Below are 21,200 nucleotides of genomic sequence, written 5' to 3'. Positions count from 1 at the left end.
GCTAAATGGGTAAGGGGCATTAAGGAATCTACTCTTGAAATCATTGTTTTACTATATGCTAACTAACTGGACACAAATTAAAAATCAAATAAATAATTTAAAACAAATAAAATGTTAAAAATAAAATAATAAAGTAAAACAAAAGGGACAGGAGAGAAGATGTACAAAGGCCGAAATAATTCAAGTATGAAACATAGGGGTGGGGGGTCACCTGGGAGATAAAATTCTTGTCATGACTAAAGATTAAGAACATGAAATTTGTCTCAATGGATTCAAGGTAGATGGTGGAGATAAAGCTGTGAGTGTTAGAGATAGAAGGGATGGGTTCTGGGGCTACCTCTTCACCCTCAGTGATGCAGATAAAAGGCATAGGGCAAGTGTGGGCTTCATCTCAGTTCATATCCAGTCCTCATAATGGCCCTATGAAGGAGGTACCATTATCATCCCCATTTTACTTATGAGAAATAGAGTTAACTCTATTGAGCTCCTGGGCAAAGGAGTCATGAACTAGAAAAGTTAGGTTGTCTTTGCTTAAAGGAGAAGGGATGTGTACCTTCAGAGAGATGTTGCAGAGGGTGAAGATCAATGGGTGGACCCAGTGTAAAGGAGCAAAGACCTGGACTACCAAGAAAGTCCTTAAGGCCAGACAAATCCACGGTAAATTTTACAGAATGCACACAGCCTATGCATATATACCTTGAGAATTTGGGGAATCTAAGTTTAATAGTCATTTATACTATAAAGTTCTCTTTCAACAAAAGACATGACTCTGCCTGTTGCAGAGTCATGTCACTGCCAGCAATATGTATTTTGTAGCATTTGGAACATAATCCCAATATTTATGGTCACCTACTTTATTGCTAATCTTACTTTTGAGTGCACTCCAGTATTTTCAAGATGAATTTTCCAGGCTAATTTCTCATTTGATAAGAAAAATATAGCTGACGTGGTATGATGAATATTATTAGGAAACAAAAAGTGAATTCTTTTTACCATTGACAAAGATTTTAATTAGGACTTTTTTGCCTTCTATTATCAGATATGGTTCCCACCATAAATGACAGCGAAAAGTTGGCTGGAAACTGCAGTTAGAAAGCAGTTACTGATGGTGTAACACCAACCTGGAGATGCAAAGCAAGTGTTAGTCCCAGAGATCAGTGGTGAATGATGACTTACAAACAGCTCTGTGGGTAGGTTTAACAAATAATGTTGAACACACAAAGCAGACAAATGTAGCTATGATGAGGGAGAAACACACCTGAGAGAGGGTACAAGACAGAACTTCATTCAGTAATATGACCCTTCTCAATTTCATTCGACACAAAATTTCTCCACTGGATCCCACAATACAAATTGGCGTTGATAAAACATGCCCATTAAAATTTCATCAAATTTTGCCAATATCTCTAACAACAGTTCTGAGAACTATTTTGCAAATCAAATATATGAAAGGATTATAAGTATCTTGCCATTTGCCACGAGGAGGATGGAGCTAGAGTGCATTATTATGCTAAGTGAAATAAGTCAGTCAGAGAAAGACAAATACCATGTAATTTCACTCATATGTGGTATTTAAGAAACAAAAGAGATGAGCATAGGGGAAGGGGAAAAAAGAGGGAGGGAACCAAACTGTAAGAGACTACAGAGAACAAACTGAGGGTTTATGGGGGGGGGGGAGGTGGGGGAGGTGGGCTAAATGGGTGATGGGTACTAAGGCGGGCACTTGTGATGAGCACTGGGTGTTATACGTAAGTGATGAACCACTAAATTCTATACCTGAAATCAATTTTACCATATATCCATGTTAACTAACTAGGATTTCAGTAAAAAGTTGAAAAAAATCTGGAGGAATATATTAAATTGAAAATAAAACAGGATTGTAAGTAATAAAAACATATTGCTTTTAATAATGACATCTGTCATAACAGTAATAATAATAACTTTAGTATTACTTCTAGTCTCACCAATATAAGCCTCAAGAAACCTGGCATAATAACCACTGGCAATCATATCATTCATTAGCCGATTTTTTTTAATTGCTTAAGTTCCATACAAATCGTGGTGTCTTCTTCCAACAAACTCTCATATAAGACTTCTTGATGTATTAATAAAGAATCCTGAGGTCGCTTTTTTAACAAGGCAAAAACAACAAACCTGCTTGGAGCTACTTATATTTATGAGCATCAGGAGTGTTGTTAGCTTCTCTTGCTAACATTAATCAGACAGCAGAAACAAAGGAGTATGGGGAAGTTCCCACATTCCACTATTTTATCTAAAAATTAACAATAGAAAAGGAAGCTACATTCTCACCTAAGAATATCCTCTCCCTTAATAATGATTCCCACATCTTCATGGATTTATTACTATTATTACTATTATCATTATTATTATTTCCTCAAGGGATTAAAAGAGTTAATAAAAACTCATTCAGCTCTCTCTTCTTCCTCCCCAAGTAAAGATCTTCCCTATAAAGAAACGCACATATGGACCACTCCTACAGCCATGTCATACTGGCACCTGGAAAGTTATTCCAGCCTATGCAGAGAGCAGGACTGAGCTAAGCTGTTACCCCTGCTCTTCAAAGGCTGAAATTATGGTGAGTTACATCACCCTTTGGCAGAAACAGCACCCTTCCTGTGTCTCATTATGAAACACCAACCAGATGCCCACTCACATCATGAGATTTTTCACAAAAACACAAATATTCCTGTGTGTCTGGAGAGCTGAAAGTCCATGAGCTACAGAATTCCCAAACCACTAACATCAGGAAATAAACAAACACTAAAAATGGCCTTCATTCATAACAGCAACCCATACACATATATCAGCTCCCAGAAAGGGGGTTTGCTTCTTATAATTCTGCAAATTTTTCCTACATTTTATAAGATCACAAAGACCCTGTTCCCTAGTGACAATGGTTTCTATTAATGACTCAGTGCCTCAAAAAGAGGACACAGACTCCAGTAATACTGACATTATCGTCTAATTCTCTTCACATCCCTAATTGCTAGTCCTAAACCAAATGACTAACAAAGTATCTTCTATCAATGATCCTGTCAGAAAATGAAGAAAATTCTTACAGGTCCCATAATTTAGGTCACCAATCTATGAATACATCATATACTCAGTGTACATATAAAGTTGAATTTTGTAGTTGACATGCCTTTTCCTACTGAATCAATGGCTTAAATTATTGCTAAATTTTTCCCGGTAGGCTATAAAAATCTATTTGAACCATTATGTACCTGAACAAATAGTATGATTTCTAATTTGTTTCACTATTAATTAGAACATTATTTCTATGGAAAAATGAATTCAAAGTTCATCCATTCATTTATTTATATTAAAACAACCCATACGAAAATGTCATTTTTGGTAGGTCAGAAACAGTTGAGTACTAACAAATTCATAGGGTTAAACCTGAAACATTCATCAAAAAAAATTTAACTGAATGACATAAAATAGAAAGAGGTTAGGAACAAAGCTGTGTAAATCAAAATTCTTGTATTTACAGACCATCACATCCAGTTAATGCACAAAGGTGTATAACTGGTATGTGACATTATGAGCAGCAACTTGTTGCATTTTGACTCAAGGGCAGCTAAAAACAAACCACACATTTTTTAAACCCCAAGCCATGGAAGCATGAACCCACCCCCCTCTGTGAACCCCACACCACACCCTGAGTAGGGACAGGATGAAGGTTAGGCATCATTTACTTGGCAGTCAAAACACATGAGCAGGAGTCAAATGTTTACTAGACTTACAGACATGAGAAAGGGCCAGACTCAACTCATGCTCTATGAATATATTCATAGAGAATGGTCTGTAATTCAAATTTTTTATTACTCTCTTTAGCTATAATGTTCATTCAAATTTGTTTCAGGTAACAAATAGATTAATCAACCTAATAAAGATCTCTGGTCTGCTTTCCATTTGAAAAATCTAGAGGATGAACACCTCTGTTTTGTGTAGGCTGCTTAATTATGCTAACTATATTTGGCTGAGAATATATATTAGACAGTGAGCCAAGCAGGATGTTTGGATCACAATATAAACCCTTATCCTCAACTCCAAATTGCATAGTTAATCTTCAGTGAAATTTCTCACAAATTTCTCCATAGTCAATAGAATGCATCTGTTATCTTAATATTATTAAACTCCTACAAAATTGCAGTTTGTTATCTTAATATTATTAAACTCCTATAAAATTATAGTTTGGGGAATTGGATGATAAAATCTTAGAATCCAGTCCAATTCCAAATTGAATTCTAAAATTTTAATCATCTTTCTGAATATAAAGTGATATTCATTAATTTTTTAAAAATCAGACAATGCAAAAATAAAGTAGAAATTGAAAGTCAGCTGTAATTGGAGAGGGCAGAAAATGGAGAACAAGGAATGGTGATAAAGGAGAGTGACTTTGCACTCATTGTATCAAAAACAATCACATCCAAAAAGCCACAGCCAATATAGCCTACTTAGCCTATAACTACTATACAAAACCATGTATGTTTAATACCAGATACTGGTTTATATAAAAAGGCCTTATGGATTTAGAATAAAGAGGTCACCTAAAGTGTCAAAATAGCAATGGGTCTAACTTTTCCTAATTAACTGTCAGGTACATTATCTTATTTGATGACTCACTCATTCCAAATATATTTATATTAATTGACTACCAAGTACGAAGCACTATGCTAGTCTCTAGGGATACAACTGTGAATAGGCCCTGCCCTCCTGAAGATTACATTCTAATGCAGCAGGTAAGATGTGAACAACCAGTTACACAATAAAGTATTTAATTAGAGTGTAAATAAAGTCCAAGGCACAGGAATACATGGTGTTCTAAGAGCATAAGGGATTCTAAGCTAGTGGGAGAAGCATTGGGAGGCTTCTTTAAGGAGTGCTATTAGCTGAGTTCTGAAGGATTCGGAGCTAATTCACACTAGGCAAATAACTGGGAAGAAGGTCTATGTACAGAGAGCTGAAAAATCCCTAAAAATAAAAAAGCAACAGAGACTACTCAAAGAACTGAAAGGAAACCAGTACGCCTGGAGTAGAGAGAGCAAGTGTAGGGTAGCCCCAAGATTAGGATGGTGAAGCAGATGGGGGCCAGATGGCATTAGGCAAGGTTTCTGAACCTCAGTGCTACTGACATTTGGAGTCAATAGTCCTTAGTGTTGGGGACCTGTCCCACATACTGTAGGACTTTTAGCAGCATGTGTGGCCTCAACACACTAGATAACAATAGCACCTCTCTCCTGCCACCACCACCGCAATAACCAAAAATGTCTCCAGACTTTGGCAAATGTCCCCTTGAGGACAAAATTGCGCTTGGTTAAAAACCACTGCCACAAGGCCTTATAGGTGATTTAAGTTTGGCCTTTATTCTAAAAGCAATGAAAAAACACTGCATAATTAAAGCAAATGAATGATTTTTTCAAACAATCTGGGTAGGGCAAGAAGACATTAATTAAAGGAGTTAAATTCTACAGCTGCCGGAGAAATCATAGCTCTCCAAGCCTACGGAAGACTAGGGTGACAGTAGGTCAGTCACTCCCAGGATAATCTGAGTAGGTCAGCTGCCTCACTGGAAGTGCAAACAGGGTCACTGGTCACATACTTCCCCACTGTCCCTTCATGTAGCTGGATCATCTAGGCTTCAGGGGCCTTTTGTGCATCTGTGTTTACCAGGCAGCCTGGCAGTAATGCTCTACACAGTGTTTGCTAAATAAATGTTTGTCCATGATTATTGGAATTCCAATACGGTTATTAGGGACAGGGTAGGACTTAGACAAAAATAGTATGGACACATTGAGGAGGGCATTTGTTGGGATGAGCACTGGGTGTTGTATGTAAGCCAATTTGACAATAAATTATATTAAAAAAATAAAATAAAAAATAATATGGAGAATAAATTGTAGATATATATTATAAAATAAAGAATATATTCTCTCTATATATCTCTCCATATGTAAACAGATGGTATTTATGTTCCTTTGAGTGTGTCCTTATACACTTTTTAGCACAAAACTAAAAAACCCAAATCAGCAAAACCAAAGCAAAAATCAAATACAGAAAACAAAGTAGTTTCACCAGAAACAGTAATTCTTTTCTTTAGAAGTCTCATGGCTGTACTAACTTGAGAACTTTATTGGTTAGAACAGAAAGTTAGTCAACTATTTCCACTCTTGTTAACTTAGCTCCTTCTGCTCTGTAGGAAAAACGTAATTTGTCACTGAGGTTTCTTGTTATTTCAATCCTGTTGCATTGTTAGCTATTTTTATTTTATAAGTGCTTCAAAGGTATTTACTATGCAATTTCATGGCAATAAGTAAGGTAACTCTGGATGAGCATCTAAAAGATTTGCTATGTATACCCTTACTGAGAAACTTAAGAGGATGGAACATTTCCTATAATGACCAGGTGAATGTTAATTTCGTTTAGCACCTCCACCCCCAGCCTTTGTCTTTTTCTCTCTTGCTATTTCCCACATGTGGGCTCTGCCAGTGAACTTACTGTTCCTTCTCCATCTGTGCTTACAAACCATGGTCCATCTGTGCAGGATGAGTTTCATTTAAACCAATAACCAAGAAGTAAGAGCCAATGTCCTTAGGCATACTAGAATGGAAAAACACTGCCCACAGAATCCCTCTGACCCCTGCGTCTGGTGAAGTCTCCAAGGGCCAAAGCTATCATTAAATTGCTCTACTGGAGTTCTGGCTCAAATTTCCAGGCAAATTCCTGATTTTTACAAAACCTTATGATTATCAATCTACTCGTGCCACAAATCAACATATAGATCATTCCTGCTTCTAGGCACTTGCAGCAGAGGCTCCTGAATTGTGATGAACCTTATCTGCACTGCCCTCAACAAAAACATATGTGTGGGCCCCCTACAGTCTAATGGAATAAGATTAGCCGGAGATAGGGGCAGACCCCCAGTCCTTTTAATGCAATCCCCAAGAAAACCTGCACACCCAATTCTGTGTGCACCAAAATTTAAGAATAACTACCTTATAGATGAGAGCAATAATTATTAATGGTCATATAATTATTAATGAGTCAAGGATAAGAAGATTGACAACATAAATTATTTTTCCCTAGATGAACTGACAGGCTCCTGGAACAGACTGAACAAAATGACCTTCGAATCCGGATCCAGTTATATAACAGATGTTTAATAAAATTTGGATAAGGAAATACAAGCATATTTACATACACGTACATGTACTTTAATCCGTTTTCTCGTTTTTTTTTATATAAGAAAAACCTCAAGACATACACGAAGGAGGAGAAAAAATGAGATTTCTCATTTTATCACTTGGAAGTGTTATGCAAGAAAGTACCAGGTTCCCAGGAAGGAAATGCATATTTATCTTACCCATCTTTTTCACCATGAATGCATCTTAAGTCTCAATTATTAAAATGAATTAAGATAAGCTATTTATACATGATAGACCTCCCAGGAAGAAATTAGATTACTCCCAAGCTTCTCACTCAGTTATCTCCTATACTCCCTGTTGTCTGACCTGACCACTCGTCATTGCTTTACTCTTTTGCAAAGTCGGCCTCAGAAGATGTCTGCATATTTGCAAAAAACAATGTAACAGTATCTGTCCTTGCCACAGGTGACCCACAAAGGAAATTCTAGACCCCACATCTAATTCGAGATGTCAGGAGCTCAAATGCAAGGAAAATGGAGAACCAGAACTACCAATGTACAAATACAAAATGCAGTTGGGTACACTGGACTATAATGACAGGCAAATTCATTTGATATGTTGAACCCTAGGCATCTTGCACTAGTTCTCTTTTATTTTAAATCTGTCCAAAAATAACAAATACTTTCCCACTCATAGAGCATTCCATGAAAACTGCTGAGTAAGGACACTAGAATAGGTTCTTCAGTCCTAATAAGTCACTCTAATTTATCATTTATCTTGCACACATCCCCTTGGGGAGGATAATAAGAGGATGATATGCATAACATATTTCCTTTAAAAAGAGAAATGCCTTTCACTAGGTTCTTACTCACTCTAGACAAGAAGTTGTAAAGCAGAAACTTGATGGTTGAGAGCAGGGCATTAAGCAATGATGAGAAAGATCAGTTGCCAAATGGAGCTTAGAATAGGACTTTTACAAGTAACTCAGATGAAATTAATGCTACATTGCCTCAATATCAATGCCATCTTTCCCATTAGTATGCCTAGGAATGCTGCTAAGAACTCAAAGGAAGGGAAGTTAAAGAGGAGGGGGAATGCTCCTACCTGTTGCTTAAACAGTCTTGCTATGAATATACACTTGTGTGATCAACCCATAAAGCCTGCCATCATCACCATAGCCAGTCGCCACAGTATTCTATACATACCAAATCAAATTCAGTACTTCACCTACAAAGTGTGTAAGAATCACCCAGAGATATTCTTAAAACAGTAATCTGAACCCGGGGACCATGGATTTGCATTTCCAAAAATCTCCCAGGTGGTGCAACTGCTGGTCTATGGGCCATATTTTCAGTAATATTCCTCCAAGTGATTTTTTTCTGATTTCTTTTACCCATGAGGGTTGTTTCTGAGTGTCCCATACTAAGTTGGTAAACTAAGAATGCTGAAGGCCAACTCACTGGTAAATTTAGCCTCTGCTATGCCATCTTGGCCCTGTGTTTCCCTGGGAAGAACCCTGAACAGGAGAATACCACTCAACAGACCCCTGTCAATATGGTGCTCACATTGGTGAACTCACCAGAAAGTGAAATAGCCACAATCCAATGTGAAATGGTCTGATTCAAAGACCATGTTCACTCCATTATGTGACAGTTATCATTAAATTCAAGAATGGATACAGAAAGAGAGGACCCAAAAGAGGCTGAGGTCAGAAATAAAAAAATAAAAAAAAATAAAAAAAAAAAGATATACTGAGATTCTAACCCCCAGTACCTCAGAATGTGATGTTTTTTTGGAAATACAGACTTTACAGAAGTGATCAAGGAAAAATGAGATCATTAAGATAGGCCCTAATCTAGTAGGAACCGTGTCCTTGTAAAGGGAAATTTCAACACAGAGACAGACACACACAAAGGGACACAACTACCTAAAAAGACACGGAGCAAAGACGGCTATATGACTGGAAAAATCCAACCACCAGCCAAGGAACTCCAACGACTGCTAGGAGCTAAAAAAGGCAAGGAAGGGTTCTCCTCCAGAGCCTTCAGAGACAGCATGTCAGTGCAAACATCATGATTTCAGACCTGTAGAGACTAGAATTGTAAGATCATAAATTTCTATTGTTTTAACCCATTCAGTCTTTGGTACTTTTATATAGCAGCCCTAAAAAACACACAAATATTCACAGGAACAATAGGAAGTGGCAGCAAAGAGCCCATGGTTGGAGAAAAAGGAGTGTTGTACCATAAAACCAAAGGGGAAAGAGGCTGAACTGAATTTCAGACCAAAGACAGTAAGAATTTCACAGAAATTACCTAAACAATTGTTCTCCCTCTAAAGTGACCTTCCTCACACCCAAAAAACAAATAACCCAGTGAAGAAATGGGCAGAAAACATGAATAGACACTTCTCTAAAGAAGACATCCGGATGGCCAACAGGCACATGAAAAGATGTTCAACGTCGCTCCTTATCAGGGAAATACAAATCAAAACCACACTCAGATATCACCTCATGCCAGTCAGAGTGGCCAAAATGAACAAATCAGGAGACTATAGATGCTGGAGAGGATGTGGAGAAACGGGAACCCTCTTGCACTGTTGGTGGGAATGCAAATTGGTGCAGCCGCTCTGGAAAGCAGTGTGGAGGTTCCTCAGAAAATTAAAAATAGACCTATCCTATGACCCAGCAATAGCACTGCTAGGAATTTATCCAAGGGATACAGGAGTACTGATGCATAGGGGCACTTGTACCCCAATGTTTATAGCAGCACTCTCAACAATAGCCAAATTATGGAAAGAGCCTAAATGTCCATTAACGGATGAATGGATAAAGAAATTGTGGTTTATATACACAATGGAATACTACGTGGCAATGAGAAAAAATGAAATATGGCCTTTTGTAGCAACGTGGATGGAACTGGAGAGTGTGATGCTAAGTGAAATGAGCCATACAGAGAAAGACAGATACCATATGGTTTCACTCTTATGTGGATCCTGAGAAACCTAACAGAAACCCATGGGGGAGGGGAAGGAAAAAGAAAAAAAAAAAAAAAGAGGTTAAAGTGGGAGAGAGCCAAAGCATAAGAGACTGTTAAAAACTGAGAACAAACTGAGGGTTGATGGGGGGTGGGAGGGAGGGTAAGGTGGGTGATGGGTATTGAGGAGGGCACCTTTTGGGATGAGCACTGGGTGTTGTATGGAAACCAATGTGACAATAAATTTCATATACTGAAAAAAAAAAATAAATAAAAAATAAAGTGACCTTCCCGGGGCACCTGGGTGGCTCAGTAAGTTAAGTGTCTGGCTTCAGCTCAGGTCATGATCTCATGTTTCAGGGGTTCAAGCCCTACAATGGGTTCTGTGAGGACAGCTCAGAGCCAAGAGCCTGCTTTGGATTCTGTGTCTTCCTCTCTCTCTGCCCCTCCCCCATTCATGCTCTGTCTCTTTTTCTCTCTCTCTGAAAAATAAACATTAAAAAAATTTTTTTAAATAAATAGATAAAGTGACCTTCCTGGTCAGGTGAACAACTTTCACTGGCCATGTGATTATGCAATCTCAGAACAGTTTTGAAGTATCAGTTGATAGCAGGAAGGAATAACAATGAACCCTATATGTCCTTGGGACCTTATTATTCAAAATGTTTTTATTAGCAATTCTGAAGACCATCTGATGAGGTAGGCATTATCTCTACCGCTTAAATCAGAAACTGGAGCTAGCAAAGTACTAAACTTTAAATGAAATTATGTAATGTACAGGCACTATATTAATGAATTCCTTATTTAATATCTGTAATTCCCTCTGAGGAAGGTGTCTTATCACCTTTCACAGGTCAGGAAACCCATGTGTTAGGTAAACTGCCCAAGATCAGAGAGCTGGTAAGAGGTTTAATAAAAAATAAAAGGAGGTCGGGGGTCAAAGTCATATCTGTTGCTTCCCAAACTCACAGCCTTTGGGGGGCCTAGGTGGTTCAGTTGGTTAAGCATCTGATTCTTGATTTCAACTCAAGTCATGATCCCAGGGTTGTAAGATCAAGCCCCACGTCAGGGTTCTCTTGGTTTTCTACCTCCCTCTCTCCCTCTCTCTCTGCCCCTCCCCAACTCGCACATGTGCTCTCTCACTCTCTAAAATTAAAAAAAAAAAAAAACTCGTGGTCTTTCCACTACACCATAACTGGCTCCATGTGGACTGTGGGGCTCCATGAAATAATTGTTAAAATGAGCATATGATGAAAGTGGATTGATGGAAATATATACATATATTTTAACCTTTTAATCCTCTTCACCCATTTTTCCCAGCCTCTATCCCCTGGCTTCTAGCAATCACCTATCTAGTCTATAAGCTTGGATTGTTTTGTTTGCTTTTTAGATTCCACATATAAGAGAAATCATATGGTACTTGGCTTTTCTGATTCAATTCACTTAGCATACTTCCCTCAAGATCCATTCATGGTACTGCAAATACCAAGATTTCATTCTTTTTTATGGCTGAGTAATATTCCATTCTATGTATATACCACAATTTGTTTATTAATTTTTCTATCAACAGATGCCTATGTTGTTTCCTTATCTTGGCTACTGTAAATAGTGCTGCAACGAACATGGCGGTGTATATATCTTTTCAAATTAGTGTTTTCATTTTCTTTAGGTAAACACCCAGAAGTAGATTTGCTAAATCAAATAGCAGTTTTATTTTTATTTATTTATTTTTTAGGAAACACCGTACTGTCTTCCAGAGTGGCTGCACCAATGTACATTCCTAAAAACAGTGTATAAAAGTCCTTTTTTGTTTCACATCCTTACCAACACTTGTTATTTACTGTCTTTTTATAATAGCCATTCTAACAGGTATGAGGTGATAGCTCACAGTGATTTTGATTTGAATTTCCCTGATGATTAATGATGTTGAGTGTCTTCTAATGTACCTCTTGGCCATCTCTATATCGTCTTTGGAAAAATGTCTATTCAGATCATCTGTCCATGTTTTAATAAGATCGGGTTTTTTGCTATTAAGTTATATGGATTCTTTACATATTTTGGAATATTAACCCCTTATCAGATAGAAGTTGCAAATATTTTCTCCCATTTGGGTTGCCTTTTTATTTTTTTGATAATTTTCTTGGCTGTGCAGAAGCTTTTTAGTTGGATGTCACCTCACTTGTTTATTTTCTTGCCTTTACATTTGATGCCAGATTCAAAAAACCATCAGCAAGACCCATGTCAAAGAGCATACTGCTTGTTTTCTTCTTGCAGATTTTTAGTTGTAGGTCTTACATTCAGGACTTGAATCCATTTTACTTTTTGTATCTGGTATAAGATAATGGTCAAATTCATTCTTTTGCATTTGGCTGTCCAGATTTCCCAGTAATTATTTCCAAATAATTATTAAAATGAGACAGAAACTGAAGGCAGGCTTAGGAAACTACAGTTTCCTAACTTCATAGAAACAGCTAAAAAGTATTTCTCTTATTGAAAGGCTGTATGCATAGAAGAGCTGAAGAAGCCACTCACCTGGAAGTAATCAGAATTTATTGCTGCCAAAATAAAATATATTTCCCACCAATGTGTATTAGTAAAATTGTCTTTCTGGTCAAGTGGACAACTTCAGAATTTTAGAAAATCTCAAGGTGGAATTTGAAGGTTACTATCAGAATCATGTGTATGCTTACGTATTCTTCCCTTAATAAAGAGTGGAGAATCAGCTAGAGACCCAAACCATATGGTACATTAAAATATAAAATTTAAGTATTTTTAATAACATCATGTTTTCTTATCACACTCAAGATTAAGTAAAGCTTTATGGTTTAATAAAGATTTCTCACAGGACCTAAAAGATTCTGCTCAAAGACTATCCTACTTCATTTTAAAGCCATTTTTTATTCGTCTTTAAATTCTGAAAGAAGATCCAACATAGCTTAAAATCCAAGAATCCAATGATAGAGCATTCCTTTTATTATTAAATGTTTATTCTCAAAATCACAGAGTTATAACGGATGTCCAAGAGGTATTTCATTTATCCATGTAGTCTTAATACTTTATATAAGCATATTTTAAATAATGATCATGATGGAAAATCTCTAAGAGTAACATCTGTTCCATATGGGAAGAGAATTCCTACAGCACAGGGGAGAAACTCATGGGATGTCCTCCCAAGCTCTTTTCTTCCCACAACCAAGAGCACTTGAAGGCTCAACTCTCCCCCAGTATTTAAGCCAAACCTGATCTTTTGGAGGAACACTATGAACAACTCTAGCCCAAAACTTACAGATGGACAGAAGTCTCCTTGACTACAAATCCACTTCAGGTGCCCTAGAAATTTTTGTACCCCAATTCTGATCAGCTGGATTTAATTCTAATTTCTATACTCGTTTTTCAGTAATAGGCATAATGCGTGCATTCCTCCAGATTTGAGACTTTGTCTTCCCAGTGCCCCTACTGGAATACACGTCTGCCTGGACTCCTAAGTACCTGCATTATATTACTTTACATTTGCAACTCCATGATGAGACTGTATTTTGTTGTTGCTACACCTTTTGATAATGTGCTCTGTATCTCATCAACTCTATTAAACCACATAAATCATCTCAATACCTGTCCCATCCTAGTGGAGTAGACTTTCATATACTCTACCCTATGAGGTTAAGTGTGCTATATCCAGTCCAATTCTGAGCACGATCTCTTGTGGTGATCACTTCTTGGATCAACCAAATGCAGAACTGCCAGTACCTTGTCCTTCCTTCCTTTTATTAGGGCCCTCACATTAAAATGTCATAATTGCTACCTATCTCAATTGTTTTAAAAAATAAAAATTAGATCCTTGAAAAAAAAGCAGATAGAGATATTAACCATAAATGATAAAGACAGTAGTAACGAATATTTATAAGTATACAAGTAGTATATTTCTTGTTTCTAAAATAAAAATCTAAAAAATTCCATTTTAATTAATATTTCAATGTGTGTTTTAAGTTCTGTCTTCTTTTAGGAGTACTAGTATTTACTATTAATCAAAATTATTATGGTAACTGAATCTCAATAATTAATTACATATTATGTCTTTAAATTTTACTTGTTGGTGTTCTGATTTGCCTCAAATAATTTTTTGAAATGTGTCACACATAAACCACCTTGCAAGAAATTTAAGTTCTTGGTGGAAAGGGCTATATTGTTTTGTGTATAGCAAGTGATAGTTCCAGCCCATATTAAATCCATAAATCCCCATACATTGGTTAAAACGACATGCAGGGCACTTTATTAAAATTTTTTAAAGCTTGGCTGCCATCAGATTGAATGCTGTATTAAAAGCAATTATGCTGTATTAACAGGAATAATAGAATAAACAAAACAAAGCACAAAAAAGTAACAAGTGGCACTTGTTCTAACATTTTAAAGCAAACATAATCCTCTCCCAGTCCAAATCTATTAATTACTCGTGAGACTTATAACAGTTCTACACAATTTCCAAATCTTTTTCATCTTTGAAATGCAGACTTTCAGATGCAGAGGTACTTGAGAATCCACTAGCAGTGTGATTCTAAAGTAATAAGCCTTCCTCCTTGCCTCCTGAGAAGAGCGGGTGGGTGGAGAGTGAGTATTAAGGAGTTGTGGTTTTCTTTTCCTTCTTTCCTTCCTTCCTTCCTTCCTTCCTTCCTTCCTTCCTTCCTTCCTTCCTTCCTTCCTCTTTCTTTCAAGTAACAGGAAAACTCAGATTCCAAAAATCTCCTTCCCTCCTTATATATTTCTTCCTCTTTAAATTGCCCAAAACTTTCTCTTTAAATGTGGGATTTGAACTTACGACCCTGAAATCAAGAGTCGGATGCTTAATTGACCAAGCCACCCAGGCACAGCAATTGCCCAAAATTTTTTAGTTTGAATTCTTAATACTAGTATAAGTAGCAACAATTGGGGAATTTTAATACTTTAAAGTTGCTATCATTTTAATATAACTTAGAGTGACAAAAGCTCTGTATTTAAAATTAAAGGGTGAGAGCAAATGGATCATGAGGATTCTAGGAATCTATGCCTGGTAGAGGGGCTACCAAAAGGTAGCAGAGGGCAACAGATTATGGAAGGAAAACAAGGCCAATTGTGTGCACATCCCAAGAGTGGAGAAAGCCTGAACAGCCTGAATTTTGGCAGGTACCATCACAGCTCAGGTCAACAGATACCAAGAGCTATTAAACGTGGAGGGGACCAATGACATTCAGCTCAGATTCATCCTCCTTTCATCTGCCTCCACTGTCTGCTTCCTACCTGCTGGGAAATCAATAGTCTAGCAGACATTATTAGATGTACCAGACATTCTGGGGGCCAACTGGTTCTGGAAAAGTCTATGAGAACTAGAATTTTTTATCTTTATCTTTCATCCTCTTGAGGCACTACCATCCAAATAGCGGTTCAACAACTGGGCTTAAAATCTCTCTCAGGCACAAAGGAATGTGAAGCCAAGCAATCAAGCTTCTTCAAGCTTCCAAACTATGTGAGAACAGAATAAGACCTAGGATGGTCAGGCTGCTTTCTGCTTCTTCTTGCATTTGGCAGGAAGGGGTTTCCATCTGGGTTCCTTGAGCCCTTGGAAAATTGTTGTTCCTGGCATTTTAAGGCCCGGAATACCAGAGACAACACTCCATGGAGAGGAAAGAACAGACTGAGATATGCACCCAATACAGCAATGGGCCTCTTTACAGAGAAACTTAAACTAGCCCATCTGGCAGGTATCTGAGGCACAAATATTCTTTATTGACTGTGGACACAGCCTAAATCATACAGAGTAAGAAAATAAGAATATAATTCTAAGGAAATACAAGTTCCCACAAATTAAATTGATTTCATTCATGCTCCAGTTGCCCTGTTCATTTCTAACATTTTTTACACTGATAACCTCCTTCCCAACTTCTCTGTTCATGCTTGGGCTCACACATTCTCGTAATCTGTTCATTATCTGTATTAGTTATTCATCAAATACTATATACCTTTGGCTGGAATCTGACCAACTTATAAAAAAAAAAGTTTGCTCTCCTAGGAAGAACTTATAAAAGACAAATCTTGACTTCATCATACAATGGCACATGGTATACTCTCCAAAGAGTTCGCCATTAAAACAGAGCTATCTACCCCTTCCTTTCAAAGCCAAGATATGTGGATTCTGAAAATTTCAGCCAAAAAAGAGTATCTTCAAAAACCACAAACTATTTACAGGTAAAGGTGTTATTTATTTATTTGTTTGTTTGTTTCACCTTCAAATTTATGTTCTACAGACTTTTGCCATGTCTTCTATTAGAAAGCATCAACATAATACACAGGTACCAGACATTAGCGCAGTCTTTAAAAATGTTTGTTTATAAAAATTAAGAAATACTACGTGTGAGAATCTAATATGACATTTTTCCTTCTTTATTTCCCCTTTGCCAAATCAATCAAATTACAATAGCTACCAGAACAGTATGAGAGAAACCTCATCATCCACAACACACAGAGAGCAAACAGCAAGGCGCTTCCCAAACCAGTATTGCATGTAGAGAGTCAACAAAAGACAGGAAAGAATACAAACTGCCTTCAGTAAGAAACACCAGAGCAAGGGATCTGAGAGCTAACAGTGAACTTAACAATAAGAACTGGGATCCAAAGGAAATCTGAGGGAAAACACAATAAATAGTGAAATCAGAAAGAAAGAAAACTAGCTCGCAAAATAAGGTGCCCCAGACAGACAGGGATACAAAGGTCAAGGTAGCCCATGACCATAATGATGCGTTCAGAAGCAACACTTCTGTAATGTGCTCTTTAAATACTAAGACTGGATCCAAATGATTAAAGTGTGTTTCTCATACTATTTGACCCCAAAATTCAACCTGCTCCCGTGTTGGTTAGATATCAGAGCTAGAAAAATGAGCCAAGATAAGTCAGTTCCTGTGCTGATTTATTGCCATCCAATTAGGCAGCTCTCAGCTCACTGATCAGAAACTAAGATTAAAGGAAAAAAGACACTATAAAGGCTAAAACTTCTGCAATCTTCTATCTCAACCAACTACACGAAAAGATATGCAGAACCAAATTTAGTTTGGGTTATAAATCACTCCAAGTGTTAAAGGGAAAAGAAAACAGATGTTAACATTTAAACATGCTCCTTGTGAATTTTGGTACATTATTATCTAACCGATTAAAAATATTTTTAAATGAAGTGGAAAATGCTGTTATTTTACTGCCTACACCAAACAATTACATCCGATATAAAAAGCTGCTACAGGAATGAAAAGTTTATCGAAGTACAGAATATTATATAGATTTGAGTAAGTATTGTTAGTATAATTGTTATTTGTCCCACTTCATTCTAATTGTTTATGCCTTACTAAATCAGAAAAAAGAAAACACACATCAGGATCAATATATGAATAACTAACACTGTGTGGACTGAGGGATTTGTCTCAATCCAATGGTTATGTAACCGATTACTGCTCTGTTCATTAGAAGATGTTAATACTCCAACACAGTATTTGCAAAATCCCAAGAATTTTAAATTATGCTTTTATTTTTTATTCCTTAGGAAAAAAGTGCATGTAGAAAAACTAAGACAATCTACAAGTTGGGAAAGTAAAATAGTAATAATAATTAGGTCCAGAATTGTAGCATCAAGCCATAGCCTCTCTAAACCACAATTTTTTCTTAATATATCAGCCCAACTTATATCCTACAATCACTGTCATGATTCCATTAGATGGTGTAGGTTACATTTTTTAAATGATAGAGCCCTATGTAGTACACATGTATTACTACTACCAATGCTTGGGTAACCAGAGGAAATAAGAAATAATGAAAAATAAATTTAATTTGGTTCTGGGTTGGTTTTATCACAGAATACTGGTAAGTGTCATTAATTCAACTTCCAATATAGATTTTCAAAATTTATTTATCCAAAGTGTTAAGTGGCATATTTTATAAATATCTGTTTAACAGAAAAAACTTAATTTAAAAAGATAATTAATAAATTATTTTCCTTCCTTGAGGTACACATACCCAGAAATGTGAAGCAAATTGTCCTTTTGCTATGTGAGATTTTCAAAAACATCAATAAATAATAACCTATTAGTACCGCCTTAGCCTACTGTCATTGAAGAATAATATAGTTCTGTGAAATAAGTCAGAGAAAGACAAATACCGTATGATTTCACTTGTAGGTAGATTCTCAACACAAAACAAAAACAGACTCATAAATATGAAGAACAAACTGGGGGTTGCCAGAGGGAAAGAGGTAAGGGGAAAGGTGAAATAGATAAAAGGGATTAAGAGGTATAAACTCTCAGTTATTAAGTAAATAGTCATAGGGATGAAAAGCACAGCAAAGGGAAAATAGTGAAAAAGATTGTAATAACGTCGTACGGTGACAGATGGTGACTACATTTGCCATGGTGAGTGCTGCGTAATGTAGAGAATTGGAGAGTCATTATGTTACACACCTGCAACTAATATTATATGTGAACTATTACTCAATTAAATTTTTTTAAAGAATAATATAGTTCTGGATTCCCTAGAATACTAGGATGTGCCCAGGTAGAGGTTAAAATGGAGCTAGTATAACTATTTCCTCACTCTGAAAGTTCCTGAATAGAACCTCTTCCCAAGTCCTTGATCTGTGGGTCTCCAAAATTTTACAAGGGAAAAATAAATAAATAAAATAAACACAACCACACAAATTCCTGCTTCAAAGTAAACACTAATGTGATTTCTGAAGCATATTTTTTTTAAAAATAATTCTTCTTTTGGTGATTGCTTCCAACCAAGGAAATTATCTCCCCAATACATGCAGTAGATAGTTTTGGTAAAAGCAGATATAAGACAGTAAGAATACCCAAAAGATTCTGGCAACTTAAATTTTCACTTAGCAGCTAACTTTTCTCTGGTTACATTTCCCAAATTTCTGAATCTTCACTTGTTGTCAGTTACCCCTTTATTGACAGCTCAACCTCTGATCATAATGCTGTTATATCAAATTCATTATTACTTTTGCCCCCATTCTTATTATTATAAACAAGCCTTATTAGGAGTAAATTATACCAAGTGTCCAAATAGCTGAATTAATAAAATGGAGAGCTAAATCATTTTGCACAACCTAAGATGTAAACCCAGTTATCATAATAGAGTTCTCTCATAGTAAGGGACAGCACCCACTTAAAGTGTGTGAATATTACAGCTGAGTACTATGTACTATATACACAGAGCAAGGAAGGGTACCTATCACCAAAGATGTGATAACAGACAAAACCACATTAAGAGGCTGACTAGTCACATAGTTGCTCATATTACCAAGAAACTATCGCTAGAAATATATCAAGATGGTGAAAATTGCATTTTACAAAGTCCTCTCAAGGACAGGCTAAATAAGAGACTACTTCAGTGAAGTCTCATGAGGCAGAGTATATCCTCCTCTGGACGTATCCAAGTAGCTCCAGTGACGTGCTGCTTAGGGAAGCAGACAGGAGTTACTGAGCAAGCCACCAGCAGCTGTACTCAAACTGCTGCACCCTCATGGCAGCCTTCTAAATCAATGTGGAAGAATAAAGAGAACTTTTCCAGAAGGGGCACCAAATTATTGCCCTAGGAGGGCAGCCAGATGTCACCTAACCCAATCCGATTTTCATTTTAGATTGGTGCACTCTGGCAGCACTACGGATTGGAGGGGAGACACTTAAGCGTCGTCTTCTTGCAACCACCCAGACAAGAAGTACCTAGCACCTAACTCAATCTGTGGTAGTGAGGATGGAAAGGAATGAGACTATGTCCTCTGGCCTTCCTGAGAGGTGCATGAGTTTGAATGAGGTCTTAAGGAGAACAAGCAGAAAATGATGAGAGCAGGGGTGCCTGGGTGGTTCAGTCGGTTTAAGCGCCCAATTTTGGCTCAGGTTATAATCTTCCAGTTCATGAGCTCGAGCCCTACATCGGGCTCACTGCTGTCAGCAGAGCCTGCTTCAGATCCTCTCTCCTACTCCCTCTTTGGCCCTCTACTGCTCATGCTCCCGGTCTCTCTCAATAAAAATAAACATTTTTTAAAAAGAAAGAAAAGAAAATGATGAGAGCAAAGAAGGTACTTAACTAACACAGTTTCAGTTGAATAATGGGCAAAGAAGCCAAACAACACTGAGTTCAGGAGGAAGTGGGAGAATATGAAGAAGAAATTAATCTAAACCCCTTTTCTATGAAGACTATCAAAGAATATCTTAAATGTCATAAATAGCTTTGAAACAAAGTCAACAGATATAGGATAAGTAAGATATGAAAACCAGGTCTCCAACATAAAGTAAATTTATGTACATTATGTCAATATGCTATTAACTTTTTTGAGTGGCATCTTAGCAACACAGAGAAAGAATAAGTCAGACTCTTACCGGGTAATTGGACGATGGAGGCACACTGCTGTACCTAGCACACAAACAGGATGGACACAGTTCTGCAGGGAAGCAGTGTTACCAGTTGCCTATAAAAGAAAGAGGCTTCTCAAGCCTTCCAAGCAGCTACTTGAATATCAAAACTGGATCATTTAGTTAGGTGTGAACTATCATCAGGAAAGGTGCAGATTCACAAAACCAGATCAGTGTTGGCTAGGACAATTACACAGTGCTGGCTCATGTCGGTATACACCAAAAATTCTCAAAGCCATCTCTTCCCTGTACCTTTAGGAGAGTTCACTCATTTGAAAAGAGCATAATGAAATGCCTTTACTTGTCACCACTACTGAATGGCAAAGGAAATGCCTAGAACCATTCTGTCCAACCTTCCTAAGACACAAATTTTGCAAACTACAGTTGCCTCTCCCACCAAGATACAAAGAATAACACTTTGTTACAAACTTTCCACAATTTCATACCTACCCGTGTATGTAAAACAAATGATCACATTCATACTTCTTAGTTAATAACATGAAACACCTCCACATAATTTCTAATAACCTTGCAGTAAATCCCTACAACAAAGAGCCAAAGTTACTTTAAAGGGCTGTGTGCTAGAACCAGCTAGCGCTCCTGAGAGTTAATTTTGTGTATTTCTTCCC

General features: G+C 37.0%; 1 protein-coding gene across 5 annotated transcripts in view; it reads right to left on the bottom strand.

Annotated features, from left to right (window-relative positions):
- The window catches only part of TAFA2 (TAFA chemokine like family member 2), a 515,454-nt gene that overhangs the window by 325,621 nt on the left and 168,633 nt on the right, over window positions 1-21,200 (bottom strand). The window contains exon 1 of one of the 5 annotated variants that reach the window (XM_058742177.1): window positions 20,539-20,622. The exons of the other annotated variants lie outside the window; for them this stretch is intronic. The gene's annotated coding sequence lies outside the window, so the exon portion shown is untranslated. Of the gene's footprint in view, window positions 1-20,538; window positions 20,623-21,200 lie in introns of those variants that run through there. 5 annotated transcript variants of the gene reach the window in all.

Source organism: Neofelis nebulosa, chromosome 8 (assembly GCF_028018385.1).
Source record: "Neofelis nebulosa isolate mNeoNeb1 chromosome 8, mNeoNeb1.pri, whole genome shotgun sequence".
Taxonomy (NCBI): Eukaryota; Metazoa; Chordata; class Mammalia; order Carnivora; family Felidae; genus Neofelis; species Neofelis nebulosa.
Note: the sequence above shows the minus strand (reverse complement) of the source record. Positions and strands in the feature narration are given on the sequence as shown.